We start from the raw sequence: 17,551 nt of genomic DNA on the forward strand, positions 1-17,551 counted from the left end.
TCAAGTCAAGAGTTCAGTGTAAGGTTTAAAAAAAAAAACATAAATTACTCTTTCTCTGATCATTACAAACCTAAATGACTTATTTTTTACTGAAAGTGGTGCTTTTAGTTTAAGCTTTATTATAAAAGTAGAACATGTGAATTGTCCACTGAAAATGGTAAACCAAAATAAGGTGTTCAATAATGTTTCCCTATACAAGACTTAATTAGTGAAGTTACACTAAATAAGTCTATGTTTTCCTCCAAAGATGTGATTTACTGTAGACTTATACGCAAAACTGAAATATCACATATAATATTCAGGAATAAAGCACCATTTCTATCCAATGAGTAAAAGAGAACAAATATTTTGCATTTCCTTATAAACTGACACCAAATATCAAAATGAACAACTGAATTTGATGTGGCCTTTTTTCCTTAAATAACAAATGACTTGTGCCTCAGTAGACAAAGCTACAATGAACTTGGCATTTCTGGGAGGTAACAATACCAAACCATTTTGATCACCCATCATTGGGCCAATTTTGGTTATCGCATGATCTGTTAAAACAAAGTCACATGGTTTCTCGATGCACATGCTGGAATTTATTATTAAATTGTCGTTTGTGCACATTTTTTCTTATTGGATAACACATTTATCCTACACAGTTGTGCACATATACATTTTGTTTGTGCATTTTCAAAATGTACGCACACCTTGACACTTTCATTAAAGCTTTTTTAACCCTTGTGCACTGTTCAATTGTACTACCATTTTGTTATGTTGGGAATAAAATAAAAAAACACTGAATTAAACTGCTGTGAAAATGCATCGGATTTTATTTTTTTTATTTTTATTTTTTGCAGAAAACTACTAAATTCATTTATTCATTTTCTTTTCAGCTTAGTCCCTTTATTAATCCGGGGTCGCCTCAGCAGAATGAACTGCCAACCTAACCAGCGCGTTTTTATGCAGCGGATGCCCTTCCAGCCGCAACCCATCCCTGGGAAACATCAACACACACTCATACGCTACGGACAATTTAGCCTACCCAATTCACCTGTACCGCATGTCTTTGGACTGTGGGGGAAACCGGAGCACCCGGAGGAAACCCACGCAAACGCAGGGAGAACATGCAAACTCCACACAGAAACGCCAACTGACCAAGCCGAGGTTCGAACCAGCGGCCCAGCGATCTCCTTGCTGTGAGGCGACAGCACTACCTACCGTGCCACTGCGTCTCAAAAATACTAAATGTTTTGGGAAAATTTGAATTTCAACTCTTTAGTTGCTAAGTTCATAAATTATGCCACTGCTTTGGTGAAAAAACACACAAAATGACGTATTTTCAATTTAAAAAGTAATAGTGGATTGGATTTTCTTTTACATTTTATCACAGTCTTGGATATATAAACGATTAGTAACATCATTGCCTTTGATGCATTGTTAGATTTTTTTTCTAATTTAGGCTACTTTTGGTGGCTGTTTTTGCCCGATTGACTCCCATTATAACCACATTTGATGGTGCATAAATACACACCATGGAATTCGAAAATCAGTATGCGATAAGTATCCGGATGACTTATTACTCCCGGCGAGATTCTGGAGTGCGCATCCCATGCACTCTGCAATATCCCATGATACCCCATGAGAGATTTCTTGAATGGGAGTGAAGTGACGCAACTGACGCAGGTACTGTAGGTCACGTGACCATGACAAAATTGTGGATGTAGTAATTCTGAATTCTATTCATACTTTTCACATTCATACTGTATAGAACATACTTTTCTAATGGCTGAGCAGTAAGTTTAAATTCAAATGCAGTACTTACTCAGTAGTAGGCGGTTCCGGATGCAGCCACAGTCTTTGTTTTTGTTTACTCCATTCTGAGAGCTGAGATGCATATTTTGATTTTCTCAGGCACATCAAGGTAAGTGCGTAAGGGTCACTCTCACACACTAACGCATTTACACACTTTAATTAGCTGTTATACTCTATATAAAATCCAGAAACTAAGCTTTTTTGCACAGGCCTAACACGATTAATGGTGCCAACTGATGATCAACAGTAAAAATGACATATTTTACCTCTTTCCAACAGGGAAAACCACCAATAATCAAAAGTGCATGATTATATGGTGTCATAGGTTTGTAATAAAAAATGTGGTCATAATGGCAGTCAATGCAGCAAAAACAGCCACCAACAATAAATTAGAAAAAGAAGATCAAAAACAATGCATCAAAGCCATTGTTGTTTCAAGTCCAAGACTGCGATAAAAGGTTAAAAAAAGCAGCCCAAAAGGACATTTATGTTGAAAATATGAAAAAAAAAATTACTAAATCAGTGACATAATTTATGAATTTAGAATTAAAAGAGTTAAAATCATGTAATTTTTTTAAGACATTTAGTAGTTTTGATCAGTACTGAGGTTAATTAACAGATTCATGCAAAAAAAAAATTAGAAGAAAAATATTTATCTCTTACATTTTTACAGCAGTGGATGTTTCATCCCTAACATAACAAAAAGGTAGTATATTTGCACAGAGTGTATTGTAAATTTTTAAAATAATTTCAAGCATTTTCTCAAAATATGTGTCAAAATAAGATTTGTCACTAAAAGCATTCTGCTAGCTAAAACACAGAAAAGGTTATGGTGAAATTAAGACACATAATCACCTCAGAGTGGATGAAAACATCCCTAACATCACATAAAGGATAAGCAATATTCTTCAGTGTGCATAAAAATAGGTGGTTGGAAACAGCTGTTATAGTGTGATTCATAAATTATTTAATTATACTAAATTTGGGGAATGGACCTAATAGTTTACTAATAAAAGAAATTACTGGTTTGTGCTGTCAATTCGTCATCTTGGAATTATGAGGTTCTATCTGCGTTCTTATTTTGAGATATTGAGCTTCAAAGTTTTCATTCCGTAGCAAACAGTATGTGTGTAACAATTGTTTTTCTAAATAAAAAGTCTTAAAATGTAAACAACTTATAAAAAAAAAATCCCATAATGTATAAAACCTATTATACCCCTTTTACAAGATGTAAGATGAGCATTTGGTGTCTCCAGATTGTTTGAGTTTCAGCTCAAAATACCCATCAGATTATTTATTATATAACATTGAATCTGCCCATTTTAGTGTCTGAGAACAATAGCTGTTTTTGTAACATGTAGCTTTAAATCCAAATAAGCTGCTTCTCCCCGCCCTCCGTTCCCACATGTTTGTCTGCTTCTCATGCATTATATCAGATAAACAGCCATTAGTGATAGACAGACATGGATGAAACTGAAATAAGATCATTAGTTAAAAATACCAAGTAAGCTTATTTCATGTATTTGTGGTGGCGTTTTTCAAGCCTTTCTGAAATGATGAGTCTCACACAAATGCCATTTGCAGTACACACACACACACTCATAAGCGCGTTTACTGACATCATGTGGCCATGGTGATTAAAAATTACATAGCGATTTTAATCTCTTTATTACAAACATGCTCTGTTTTAACCATTTTAAACTTATAAAATTAATTATTGAGGTGCAGCTGAATTCAGAGAGTTGTAACATGTTTTAATCCCAGTTTCTTTGCACAAACAATTATGTGGACATGTGTATACATGTTATTACGGAGACATGGCACCTTTAAATTAATTTGGTGGGTGGGGAAAACCGCACTCCTATGTCACGTTGCGGTGTGCCTCAAAATCACTGGGATTTGGGTCCTGTTTTAATGTTAGTAAATTTTACTGGGTTTATATCTGGGTTTATATCACTCCAATATGACAGTGAACACACTATACCAACACACAGCTCTGTCCAAACAGTTTACAAAAGTTGATTTTTATCATAGGTGCCCTTTCAAAAATCTTAATATAGCACTGAATCGTATTAATCACAGAAACAGTCTATGGAAGCTTAAAAGCTATGTTTGTATTAAGTGCTGCAGAATTGAGTCTTAAAACCTGAAAATTGCTTAGCATTTTTATTTATTTTTACTTATATTTACTACTCACTAATTGCCAATGAATTTTTGAATAGTTTTTATAATGTTTCTCTAAAGTGGACTGTTCATCGCTGCTGTCAAGGCTGTGAGTTGAATTTGGGACCCATTAATGTGATTCTTGAATTAATCAAGCCAAATATTTTGTGGGACCGGATCAAATTAGTCACTGGAAGGATATGACGTTCAAGATTTTAACATTGCTAACAATTACAAAATTAGGTTTGGTTTTAAATATAAGTCATTATATGGCTTCAGATAAATCACTCAAGTAAGCTTCATGTGAACTTCACATGTGCAAGCATGTTAAAATCACATGTGAAATAGTGACTTGGTTTCTAACACAAAGCCTTCATATGGCTTGAGAAGATGTGTGTACAAATTCATGAAGGTCACATTTGTAAAACATACTTTTGAATCTTAAATCTCAGTTCCTAGTTTTTATTTTATTTTTTGGTCACATAAATAAGTTGAACACAAGAACCAGTTGTATTTGTGAATAAATAAGTTAAAATAGTTTTGTAATCATGGATCAGAAGGGTCACTGAAAATAATTGTTATTATTGTTACATTAACATCTAAACTTTCTTTTACTTAAACCTATTATTTTATGTGATTTTAAATGGTGAGGCTCTTGTGAATGTCTTGTGGTTGGTTTGACTTAATTTGGTACATATTTATGCATCATATTTATAAAAATACTATGTTATAACTGGATCAAATGAATCAATTTCAAAACCTGAAAGTTGGTAAAATGTTAATGAAGAACAATACATTGCCAATTAAATTGGCATCTTACAGATGCTTATATATTTAATGTTATAGTTATCAGTCTGAGAATACAATAAATGATAAGCCAATAAATTATGGTTAATTTCTCTCGATTGAGCCACTTCAGATGCTTGCTGGTCAGACGGTAGATGCACTTGTACACACTAACATGCTTTTATAATCTTGTTTGATTGACATTGGTTGATAACATTATATCTCCATTATAACCCAAAAGTTAAAGGGACAGTTCAGCCAAAAATTTTAATTCTGTCATCATTTTCTCATCCTCCACTTGTTTTAAGTTTATTCCTTCTGTTGAACACAAAGGAAAACATACTGAAGAAAACCAACTGTTTTCGTTTTTGTTTGTTTGGTTTGAATCTCTTTAAAGTCACCTGACCATGATGGAGTTTGTTTATAGTTTAATTTTAATCTTTTATTTTATTGATTGTAGGCTACAAATTTAATAAAAGTTATGTTCATTTGGGTTATTTTTCTGTTATAACCCAAAAGTCAGCAATTTTGCAGGGTGGCCTACAAAAAAACAAAAAATTCTGCCATCCTTCCATCACTGCATTAATTAAAAGTGCATGGAAAGCTCAACTAATACACACTTCAAAATTCTTCTTTTTGCGTTCCATGGAAGAAACTCAGTCATGCAGGTTTAAAGCATATGAGGAGTGAGCAAATGTTGACAGAATTTCCATTTTTGGCTGAACTATTCATCTAAGGGTTAAGTGGCTTTGAGAGGGAAAGTGTGTTGAGGAAGGCTGAGGTTGAATTGAGAGGGAGCGCGAGGATGAGAGTGTTTGTTGTAAGTTGGGAAAAGAGGAAAGAGAGCGAGAGAGATGTAGGTTGGTCTGAGCGATTGTGTGTGTGCGCTGGAATGCTGAGGTTGGAGTCTGCGCTCATGTTTCCCTCTGGCTTTGAAAATCAGGGAGCCCTGAGCCCATTAGGAGACAGACTCAGAGTTAAGCCAGGGCCTCCAGACCTTGCCAACCACCCTTCTCTCTCTCTCTCTCTCTCTATCGCTCTCGCCCCCTCTCTTTTGTCTTCCTACTGAGGCACTCACTTCAAAATAACCTCTTATTTATGCTCTCTCTCACTCATCCTTTACTTCTTCGCAGACACTCTATCATTTTCACTTCTTTGTCACATTGTTGGCTTCTCTCGCCCTTTTAGTCTCTTCCCCCCTCCTGTCCTCCCCTTTTAGTCTTCTTCTTTCTCTCTAGTCCTCATTTGTATCCTCCAGAACTTGTCCCTAAGTCCAACTTTTGAAAACATTCCGTTATGAATTGTATCGGCGCAGGTTCTGTTGATCAAAAGACGTTTCCCGTAAGGTTATTTCCTGTGATGCAATGCAACAGGCATCACGGCCCGGTGACATATGGGTCTAGTTTGTGTGCGCCCCTAGTAAATGAGTCAGACAAATGTTTATAGTCGTATTCACAGTCTGTACTGACGTTTAAAGAGGTAGTTCACCAAAAATGCTATCATTGTTTACTCCCCTTCACGTCAATTCGAACGTAAATGGCTTATTCGTCTAAGAGAAAAAAAAATCATTTTTCCCCCTTTCAAATCTCAAGAATAAACAGTTTAACATCCTTCAGAATTGTCCTTTTTTGCATTCCATAGTAGATAGAAAGAAAGAAATGCAGGTTTGGAACGACCTAAGGGTGAGTAATTGATGACAGAACTGCCATTTTTGGAGAAATTACAGCATCCCTATTTAAGGATTAGGTCACCAAAAATGAAAACTCCATCATCGCTGACTCACTAACACATCATTCCAAGATTAAGAGTTTTTCTTCAAGACAAAAAAATAAATAAAAATGTCTGTCCTCTTATTGAAAGTAAACCAATACGATCAAAAAATTTGATCCATTTGTATAAAACTCATTAAGTTTTTTAAAGATCACTTTGTTTGACGCCAAGGTAGAATATAAACATATAAAATATATGAAAACATTGGCTTTAGTTCACATAAACATATGTATGTATGATGACCAGTGATTAAATGTGAAATGAGGCCCACTCTTAGTGCCTGAGAAGCCTAACATCTGCTCATCATACACTTTAAAGTGATCGTGTCTCTTTGACCTTGGATAGACTAGATCATGTGTTTTCAAACTGGGGTTTGAGACCCTTACTGAGCCTCAAGGGATACATAATTTAATTATTCAAGTAAAAAAAATAAAAAATTAAAAATAAATGATTCATTCTAAGATTAATATATAAGCACACATAAAATAAACCGATTAATAAAACATGATAAACAATAATGTAATAATATGAAATAAAAAAGAAATAGGATTCAATAAATACATTATGCTACATTTGAGTGATATATTTAAACATTAAAATGAATACATGAATAAATAAAGTATAAAATATAAAATATGACTGAAAATTTCAGTTGAATGTGTCATTTAATATGACTTCACAGCATAAATTTGGTATTTTATTCAAGTATCTAAAACTTATGCCCATGAGTCTTACTGCATCAGAATGAGATAACAAACTGATATAAGCTCACATGCACAATTTTCCAGACACAAGATCTTGTATGTCTTGATCAAACATGACTTTAGAAGAAGAAGCAAATAGTTGAAGTCAGAATTATCATCCCCCCTAAAATATTAGCCCCCCTGTTAAACCCCATCCCCCATTTCTGTTTAAAGGAGAGAAGATTTTATCAACATATTTTTAAACATAATAGTTTTAATAACTCATTTCTAATAACTGATTTATTTTATCTTTGCCATGATGACGGTAAATATTTTTCAGACACTTCTATACAGCTTGAAGTAACATTTAGTGGCTTAACTACGTGTAGGTTAATTAGGTTAGCAGGTTAGGGTAATTAGGCAAAGTATTGTATAACGATGTTTGTTCTGTAGGCTATCGAAAAAAATATAGTTTAAAAATTATAGCTTAAAGGGGCTAATAATTTTGACCTTAAAAAGGTTTTCAAAAATAAAAAAAAACGCTTTTATTCTAGACAAAAATGTCCTGTGAAAATGTCCTTGCTCTGTTAAACATGATTTTGGAAATATATATATAAAAAAAAAAATTAAAAGGGGGGCTAATATTTCTGAATTCAACAGAACAGGACAATCGAAGCTGTGTGATTGTCACACTTTTTTATATACTTGTCAGTATGTCATTCCCTTACCTTTGTGACATGTTTTGCTGTCATAGTACTGTACAAAGCAAGCAAGATCGGGTTGGTGGAGTTTGCTCACTGACTTTTATGGGTTTCCAATCCAAGGCAGCCAAAGCAAGATTTGTAAAAATCAGAAATATAAAATCAGATCAAAACACCACACACAGTAGAGTATTTTACTCCCAATGTCCATGTTTCCTTATCATTGAATTTTACAAAAACTGTTATTTACAAACCATTGGTATTAAATTATTTAGATTAAACTGGGTTTTAAAAAAGGCCATTTATACCCATAAGCAGCAGTAAAAATGTATTAAACCTGTCACCATTTAAAAAAAAAAAAAAAAAATATATATATATATATATATATATATATATATATATATATATATATATATATATATATCCTAAAGGTGCTTGTTCATTTATTCATTAATTTTCCTTCAGCTTAGTCTTAAATTGCACACAGAAATGCCAACAGGCCCAGCTGGGAAACAAAACAGTAATCTTCTTGCTGTGAGGCGACAGTGCTAACCACTAAGCCACCGTGCCACCGTTCTGAACAGTAACAACTAAAATAGCCCATACATAGAACGAAAGCAAAACTACTTTGTATAGAAATGAAGTTATGTGTAATCAAATGAAATGACACAGGAAAAACTTATAAAACACATGAAGGAAGGGAGGTTTTTAGACATGGAAAGCTTAGACAACATCTTTTAGTAGTTAGACAGCAAATCTGTCACTTGTCAAACTGCAACCTGGTGACCTTCTTACTGTTCAATTCAATTCATCTTTATTTGTTTAGCGCATTTACAGTGTAGATTGTGTCAAAGCAGCTTCACATAGAAGTTTATAGTGAACTGAAACAGTGTAGTTCAATTTTCAGAGTTTAAGTTCAGTTCAGTTTAGATTAGCTCAGTTCAGTTCAATGGGTTTTAATATTCACTGCTGGGAGTCCAAACACTGAAGAATAATCCATCGATTAATCCAAATCCCAAACTACGCAAGCCAGTAGCAACAGTGGAAAGGAAAAAAAACTTAACCAATGGGCGAAAGTGAAGGGAAAAAAAAAAACTGTGAGGCGACAGTGCTAACCACTGAGCCACTGTACTGCCCTCCTGAATGGTAACAACTAAAATAATCCATACCTAGAAAGAAAGCAGCTTGAAGCCAGTAGCCTAGTGGTACTGCATGCTGACATATAGCACCAATGTGCTCATGGCGACCCTAGTTCGATTCCTGGCTTGAGGTCCTCTGCCAGTCATTTTCCTTTCTCTGCTCCCAATGATTTCCTGCCTGAATTCTCTACTGTCCTGTCATAATAAAGCTGAAAAACCCCTTAAAATATAAAAAAGAAAATAAAAGAAAGAAAGAAAAACTATGTGTAGAAATTATGTCATGTGTAATCAAATGAAATGACATAAGGAATATGTATGGAACACATGAAGGAAGGGAGGTTAAAAAAGGCATGGAAAGCCCAGACAGCAGCTGAAGTCTCTCAGCAGACAGCAAATCTGTCCTTCGTCAGTCCAAATGAATATTCAAGTGTTAACATAATTCTACTTTGGCATGCTGTCTCGGGAGAGAGCCCTGAGCTCATAAGATCCTTGAGCCCAGGGCTCCCTCCCGTTGCAATGCGAGAGGGGAGTTTTAGCTCAGATCGATCTCCAGAACTCCCCTGTCATGGTGGCTGAAGAGCAGATAGTAGTTGCTCTTAAAAAGATAAGTACTAGCTAGGGGCAAGACTATGGTGTTGATTTGGATTAGTCAATAAACTTAGATTGCATGTTTTTGATTGGTAAGAGGAAACCGGGAAATTCGAGGGAAACCCACGTGAGCATGGGGGAGAACATGCAAACTCCGCACAGAAACGTCTGCTGGTTTGGTAAAACGTGGAACCAGAGACGTTCTTGCTGCGAGGCAACAGTGCTAAGCTCTGGGCCACCATGTCACCCATCTAGGAAGGAGGAGTAATAAGGGTGGAAAGGGGGATTCTTCAAAAAGAAGATAGCAGTGATACAAGCCCAGGGTATTTGTAGTAGCTTAGGAGTCGTCTGATTAGTGCATTAAGTATTGGATAATGCGGGTCCAACCGCTAACAATCATAAGCACGTGATCCTCTTGAAATTAGTTTATGAATAAACTTCACTTAACAACTTCAGTCTTAACACCAATATTACCAGATGATGAAGACTCCAAGCAAGGAAATTGGTTTTAAATAAGAAAATAAAGCTGGTAGAATAGACTTGAATCCAATAGAAAATACAATCTAACAAAAAGATTTCAGGGAAGGGATTTACTGAACAGTCAAGTGTTTTTAAGAAAGCAATTTATGGATGACAAACGAGTATTAGAGACACTAAATGCCATGGGAGATGATGAATCTGGTGATGAGTTGATATATCAGCGGTGAGCGATACATCCTGGGTAGATTTAGTATCATAGTACGCAAAATTGACAACAAAATTCTAGATTTTGGATGAACTTTCTTCAGGCTTTCTGACAATCTAAGTCGGCCATTCCAGCATATGAAACACACAGTGTGACCATGAAATCGATTCCTCGTCTAGTTTAACACGGACTGATCTATACGAAAGACCCTTGAAATGTGAACACGGTTGTAAAACAAACTATTTTTCCTCTGAATCATGACATGTTGCTCTCTCTCTCCTTCTTCTTTCCTTTCACTCTCTTTTTCCACAGGCCAGTCAGCAGCTCCCCCTCCTTATTGACTTCTCTCCACTACATGTTCTCATCGTCCGAGCATTCCCTCCACCACGCCGAAAAGCTGTCTCTCATTTTCCCACTGCGCTCTGGTCTGCACTGGGGGCTGTAAGAGGGGGGCCGGTGGGGAGCAGACCCCAAACGACGTGGCAGAGTGTGTGCGTCTTTGTACCGACCAGCATAACCACACACACCCTATGAGGACGGTCAAATGAATAGGACGGGATTGGTTCAAGCACATTTCCCATAAATGATTTCTGTCCACTACGGTCTCTGGAATGAATTACCAGGGCTGGCAGTAATTCATCAACAGCTACATCAGTTTAGAGAGGAATTTCACTGATACCAACCATGCAATTTCAATAACCATCGGCAGGGTTACAGGGGGATAAACTAACAGACAGACATGGAAGGAATTGGAAGAAAGACTGTTCCATATACACACAGGATAAAGTCAAACGATTATGATGGTGATTGTGTTTCTGCTTGTATATTTGTGTGGGTCAGACACATCGAGCACAACAGGAAAATAGAGGCTGTGGGAAGGAAGTACTTCCTTGTAACACACACATTTACATGCACACACACACACATTCCGACATTCACACACATATAAACTCTCGGCCCCCTGCAGACTGTGTGGGGGGTGGTCAGTAGGGTTGATTTTGGCAGTGAGATACTGAAGGAGTCATACAGGACTGAGAAATACATTATCTAGGGTTTTAAAAAAATGCACCAGACTTAAGTGTGGGGGGAGTACATGTATATTGATGGCAAAACCACAATGAAACCGTAAAGTGAACATGAGGGGAACAAGATGTCCAAGGTCATGCTTTTCAGTTTTAAAGTTTTTTTTTATTATTTGTATTTTTTTAATCTATGTCTGAATCAGGGCATTGAGGTGTATTAAAGGAAGCTGTAACCATTGACTTCTATGGTATTTGTTTTTTTCTGATATATTATCAGTGGTGTATAACAAATTACAAATTCTCAAAGTACTGTAATTGAGTAGTTTTTCTCAGGAATTGTATTTTACTAAGTCATTTTTTAAATGTGTACTTTTACTTTCCCTTGAGTAGATATTTAGTGCTTTATTGGTACTTTTACTCCACTTCTTTCCTTCAACCTGCAGTCACTACTTTATTTTTTCTTGTCTATGGGGATTAGCAAAATCAGTTTTGTGATTTCTGTCCAATCAAAAGGTAAATCTTATAATGAACTACCTCAAAACGGGCGATTTATAATTGCAGCAAACAGTTTGGAAGCATAAAAAGCGTCCTAGAAGATGTCCAAAATATTTACAGGCATTGACCAGAGACTGTATAGATGCGTGTTACTGATGAGAATATGACGGATGTTTCCCTTATGATGACCAAAATGGCCTCAAACAGCCAGTACGAACGAGACGTCAACATGACATTAGATTGACATTGTACCTCAACATATTGGGGACGTTATGTTTTGTTTGGAAATGAAAATCCGTTTGACGTCAGAACTTGTCAGGCCGACGTCAATGTCAAAAGTCCAACCTAAAATCAATCAAATATCAACGTCTAATGATGTTATGCTTGACGTTGTGTGAATGTTACTAATATGACTTCTATCAGATGTTTGTTTTTGTTTGCCATACTGAAGAATAAATGTCAGTATTTGACATCAATATAAGGTCGGTTTAAGATGTTGGCTCAATGTTTGAATTTGGTCACTTTCCAACACAACTTAACCCTCTACCGCACACATTATGATAAATGATATGATAAAAAATATGTCACTGTTTTTCTTTTCTTATAATGGCTTAACTTGAAGTGCAGTAAAAAAAATGTTGGAAAAATATATATATTTTTAAGGTACTTTATGATATGCTGCCATATGGCAACAACATCCAACAGTGGATCTAACTTAGAAATTTCAGAAGTAAAATTAATATATAATTAATTTTGTTTTTTGTTTGAAATAGTGAGCTTTAACACGGAACTTATAAACGACCCCTTATACATACTTTACCACAACTCGTATTCCAACAGCTTTCATTTATTCCATTCTTTTTTGCGGAATATTATTGAAAACAATCATAATATTGTATTATCGTGTATACAACATACAGTAAATATAAATTCTTTCTCCAGTAAATATTATCACAAATAAATATCAATATATATATATATATATATATATATATATATATATATATATATATATATATATATATATATATTTTTTTTTTTTTTTTTTTTTTTTTTTTTTTTTTTTTTAATGCTTACCTTAATCTGCAGGAAAAGCCAGTTCTGTCTTTTTCTTTTTTTCATTTACCATAGAACATGGTGGTGTTTGTTACTACACTGTTCCCTGTATTGATATCTATTCAAAACTAAATTTTATAACTAAATGCACTACATAATGTTATGTTTACACACATCCACAAATTACATGTAAATGTATCAGCTTTTTATAGCGTAATACTCACTATTCTTGAGTACTACATACTACACCTGTCTTATCTGCGTCCGAGCTAACTTACCTGAACTGTCTCTATCAAATGTCCAGTCTGCATCATTCTCATGGTCACTAAAACCCATCTCATCCTCACTTTCATCTGCAGGAAGAGCCAGTTCTGTCTTTTTCTTGTTTCATTTACCATAGAACATGGTGGTGCTCACTAATAGACTGTTCCCTGTATTGATATCTATTCAAAAGTTGTTTTGCCATTAAAACTAGATTTTATCCATAATGCAAATGTCATTACCACATGACTAATCAACATTATATTAATAGCTTTCATGTTGTTATTGTTACAACTTAAATGTTTACAGCTGACCTTGCTAGTTTGCTAATCCATTGCAATATTGCATGTTCCACTATTGCACAGTGTTGCCATTTGGTAACACATTTTACAAAAATCTAATTTGATGAAAAAGAATTTGAGTATTGAATTTCATCATAACTTACTGGAGGTAATGTTTTAGATTTTTTTTTGTGGATCTGACATAATTTGATCCTTTTTTTTTTTTTATTGATGTTTACATTTGCATTTAACAACTACTCACAATAAACACCAGTCTGTCAGAAATTATGCTACAGAAAAACACTGGATGTCATGTGACTTAACCAAAGCACATCGTTGGCTACTGTAAGGTCTTCTCTTTCCAACAACAAAAAAATGATGTTGGTCCTAAAGAAACAGTGGCAGGGAAATGATCATAAGTATCATGTTGCTATATGGTTAGGCCGTGCAGCAGAGGGTTAAAAATCAACCAAATATCAATGTCAATTGTCGTTGTTATTGGTCATCAAAATAACATTGTTTGAATTTTGGTCACCTGACTCCACGACCTAAATCTAACCCAATGCTTGCTGGGCAATAACTTTAACGCGCTACAGAATGTTACGTTTACACATATTCACAAATTACATGTAAAAGCATCAGCTTTTTATAGCGTAATACTCACTACTCTTGAGTACTTTTGAAAGAGCAATTTTTTATTCATACTTTGAGTAATATTTACAACAGATAATTTTACTGTACTTGCACTACATTTTTAAGTAAGTAATGGTACTTTTACTTAAGTATGATTTTTCAGTGCTCTTTCCACCACTGTATACTATAAGGGACGCTCTACCAGAAACGTACATTATCTGTCCTTGAAATAAAACATAAATACAGTAAATAAAAGTATTTTATTCAAAAAATTTTCTAAATGAACTGATGGTTGATTTCTGTGAGTTGTTCTATAATGGAATATGTCATTTATTTGGTTTTCAGATCTTTCTTTTTTTTTTTATTAAAAGCACTTTACAAATTGCACAAACCCGTCACTGTCGTCAGCATAATTGAACATACAGCTTTAATATTTTGTTATACTAAAAACTGCTGTTTAGAAAAAAAAAACTTTGCAGAAGTAGCAAAGTTTAAGTTGTTATCATTCACATCAGTTGAATAACCCTTTGATGCACAAGCTATAAAATATATATAGAACTAGTCACTTTAGACCCATGTAGTGCATCAAAAGGTTAAAAAAACATGACATTTTAAGTAAATTCTGCAAATAAATACTACAAATATATAATACACATAAATTTACAAATGTCCCCATGTTTCCAATAGTATCTGGATGCAGCCTTTATGATGCAAGCTGAGATTGCATCACTCAGCGATGCAATGTCAGACAATGCACTCGATGGAGTAAATGACGTCGCTGTGATGGATAGGGTTAGGGGTGGGGTTAGGTGAGGGCATTAAAAAAGAATGGATGCAGCTCAGATTGCACTGCACCAGGTCTACATCCAGACCCCTCTCCATGTTTCTGTCAGTCCTTTCACATTTGCATTAAATTTAACATAAAATGTGTTTAATACACCTTTATGGCTATGACTCGAAAAATGACATCATTTGATGGAGAAGCTGACAGTGATGAAGGATGTGTTCTATCATTGAATTGTATGATTTTATGCTTGTTTTTGTATGATTTTTCTGAGGATGACAAGTTTAAAGGTCAGGCCGCCACATTTTTTTTTTTTTTAATTGGGAAATGAACGGCAGAATGTCTCATAAACATTCAGTTTTTCAATGGTTACCGGATTTCAGCTTTCGTTCAAATATCATCTTTTGTGTTTGTTCAATGGAATAAAGGTTTGGAATCCCTTGCGGTTGAGTAAATAGGGTTTTGGATTCAGTTTTGGGTAAAAGGTGCATTTTAGTGAGGGTTAAACAGCTTGATTGAGTTGACTAATCAAGTTATTACAAGCTTTTTGAGGCATCAAGGTTTTGGTAGAATGGATTTTTAAATGGGGAACAGAAGTCTCGAAGGTTTCCTAAAAGCATTAGTGTTTTGAAGATGAATGAAACCCAAAGGTCTACATGTACTGTATCTGGATGGAAATACCCAATGAAACCTTAAAGTGTACATATACTGGACAACTGTGGGGAACAAGATGTTTAAGGTTCTGCTTCTGCTTCTTTTATAGATTTATTTTGTCTGAATCGAAGCATTGAGGGATACTGAAGGAAGCAACTAATGACTAATGATTTTCCTCTAAAATGAGTATGTTTATCAGGCTCATGTGTGTATGTTCAGTAATATTTCTTTTATGGCAATGAATAAGCCCTTTGTTCTGGTCTTTCCAGTAAAATATCTCAACATAAACAAAGGAGACTGAGAAAAATGGTAATTTTCGTTGGAAATTTCGGACAGCACTTAGAGGTTTTTGCATCTGAACTCTTCATATTTAGTTTTTCAAAGGTTACATAGCTTTCTTCAAAATATCTTCTTTTGTATTTGTTCAACAAAATAAAGGTTTGAAATCATTTGAGGTTAAGTAAATAGGGAGCACATGTTCAGTTTGAGGTAAATTGAGTATTATAGTGAGGGTTAAATTCAGTTGAATTAATCAAGTTTTTGCATTTTGAGGCATCAAAGTTTTGTTTGAATGGATTTTCAAATGGGGAACAGAAATCTCGAAGATTTCATTAAAAGCATTTTGAAGTCTACATGTACTGTATATTAATGAAAATCCCCCCAAAATGAAACCTTAAAGTGAACATATACTAGAAGACTGTAGGGAACAAGATGTTCAAGGTTCTGCTTCTCAGTTTTATAGATTTATTTATCTGAAACGAGGTGTTGAGTTGTATTCAGAAAGCTGTAACCAATGACTTCTATGGTATTTGTTGTTGTTGTTTTTCTGATAAATTATAAATATTCAGTTTTCAAAGGATACAAGATTTCAGCTTTCTTCAAAATATCTTCTTTTGTGTTTGTTCAACAGATTAAAGGTTTGGTATTACTTGAGTAAATAGGGAGCACATCTTTATTTTGGGGTAAATTTGAATTTTATTGAGGGTTAAACCGCTTGATTTGGTTGAATTAATCAAGTTTTTACCATCTTTTTAAGGCATCATTGTTTTGGTAGAATGGATTTTTAAATGGGGAACAGAAGTCTCGAAGGTTTCATTAAAGCATTTTGATTTGTGTTTTAAAGATAAATGAAACCCAAAGATCTACTCGTAATGTATATGGATGGAAAAACCCACAATGAACCCTTAAAGTGAACATATACTACAAGACTGTGGGGAAGAAGATGCTCAAGGTTATGCTTCTCAGTGTTAAGGTAAACCAAAATTCTGTCTGAATCGAGGCATTAAGAGCTATTGATTTTGCTCTGGGAGGCTTGATTCATGAATCACATTAATGTCGCATTTTGTTAAATTTGAAAATGTAAATACAGTGTCCAGTGCAATTAATGCCCATAATGCAGGACAACATGAACACTTTTAGTTTTTTTATTGTGAGCATTGGAGGTAAAATAGATAAGTGTCATCCTGGGGGTTTGAGCTTCAGAAACAAACAGCATGTTGCGGACACTGAGGGAAAATTTAACAAATCAGTCTATTCAGAGACCCATTTCTTCATCTGTGACTGATTTAGCTTAAAAAAAATTTCACAATTATTGTCATTGTTTAATCTGTGTTGATGTTGTTGTTGATACAAATGCAATTTTTTCTTAGGACCACTATTCAAAAAGGTTTTTATACAAATCTGAAATATTAAATTAAAATCTAAAATACTTTCTACTGTATGATAGATAGATAGATAGATAGATAGATAGATAGATAGATAGATAGATAGATAGATAGATAGATAGATAGATAGATAGATAGATAGATAGATAGATAGGTAGATAGATTCGTTTATAATTATTTATTATATATTTATTAAAATCATATTCATTTTAAAATATATATTATTTTTCTCTTGCAGTCTGGTCCAGCATACTTGATTTAATATTCCTGGGCCCTTCAGCTGAAACAATATAAAAGTTTGTTTAGGTGCATATGTTTGTTGCCGCATGTGTGAGCACGTGTGTGTGTGTGTGTGTGTGTGTGTATGTGTGTGTGTGTGTGCGCGC

General features: G+C 34.6%; 1 protein-coding gene and 1 long non-coding RNA gene across 4 annotated transcripts in view; one reads left to right on the forward strand and one right to left on the reverse strand.

Moving 5' to 3' along the window:
* The window catches only part of lmo7b (LIM domain 7b), a 92,590-nt gene extending 90,719 nt beyond the window's left edge, over positions 1-1,871 (reverse strand). For all 3 annotated transcript variants that reach the window (NM_001443027.1, NM_001443026.1, NM_001443025.1), the window contains 1 exon segment: positions 1,811-1,871. The gene's annotated coding sequence lies outside the window, so the exon portion shown is untranslated.
* Positions 1,559-11,577, forward strand: LOC147846908 (uncharacterized). The gene is made up of 2 exons (XR_015476715.1): positions 1,559-1,671; positions 10,628-11,577. It is a non-coding gene; the product is annotated as an uncharacterized LOC147846908 (long non-coding RNA).
* The last annotated feature ends 5,974 nt before the right edge of the window (positions 11,578-17,551 follow it).

This window comes from Danio rerio, chromosome 1, assembly GCF_052040795.2.
Source record: "Danio rerio strain M-AB ecotype USA chromosome 1, GRCz13ab, whole genome shotgun sequence".
Taxonomy (NCBI): Eukaryota; Metazoa; Chordata; class Actinopteri; order Cypriniformes; family Danionidae; genus Danio; species Danio rerio.